This window comes from Egretta garzetta, unplaced genomic scaffold, assembly GCF_000687185.1.
Source record: "Egretta garzetta isolate BGI_Z169 unplaced genomic scaffold, ASM68718v1 scaffold207, whole genome shotgun sequence".
Lineage (NCBI taxonomy): Eukaryota > Metazoa > Chordata > Aves > Pelecaniformes > Ardeidae > Egretta > Egretta garzetta.
The window spans coordinates 420,213-420,841 of record NW_009260185.1 but is presented as its reverse complement, the minus strand read 5'-3'; positions in this window follow the sequence as shown (position 1 = coordinate 420,841).

The window sequence follows — 629 nt, the reverse complement described above, 5'->3', positions numbered from 1 at the left end:
CAGCGCCCGCCGGTTATCGCCCCGGTGCCGCGGCCCCACGGGGCCCTGCTGCTTCACCCTGGTCCCGAATCCCCTCGGTTCGGTCCTATCTGCTCCCCACGGGTGCAATCCTTCCTATCGCAAAAATCCTGCTCCCGAGCGCTCCCCCAAATTTTCCCCAGCACCCAAAGGTGCCCTGACACGGGGGCAGGGCTGCCGGGGTGGGGGGCATCTCTCGGGTGTGGGGGCTCAGGTGGGCTCCGCACCATGGGGCTGCTGGGGCAGAAGGGGCCAGCAGTGACCTCTGCTCCTGGCCACGGCATTAGGAGGTGGCGCAGGGCGCGGGGATGCCTGCAGCATGGGGGGGGGGTGCAGGAGGGTGTTTGCAGCGTGCTGGGACGCTTGAAGGACGCGGCGCTGCTGAGGACACAGCGGGATATTTGCAACGCGCAGGGATGTGCCCAGGTGGCCAAGAGGGCCAGCGGCATCCTGGCTTGGATCAGGAGTGGTGTGGCCAGCAGGAGCAGGGCAGGGAGCGTGCCCCTGTGCTGGGCACTGGGGGGGCCGCCCCTCGACTGCTGGGGTCAGGGTTGGGCCCCTCCCTCCCCGAAGGACCTGGGGGGGCTGGAGCGTGTCCAGAGAAGGGCAGC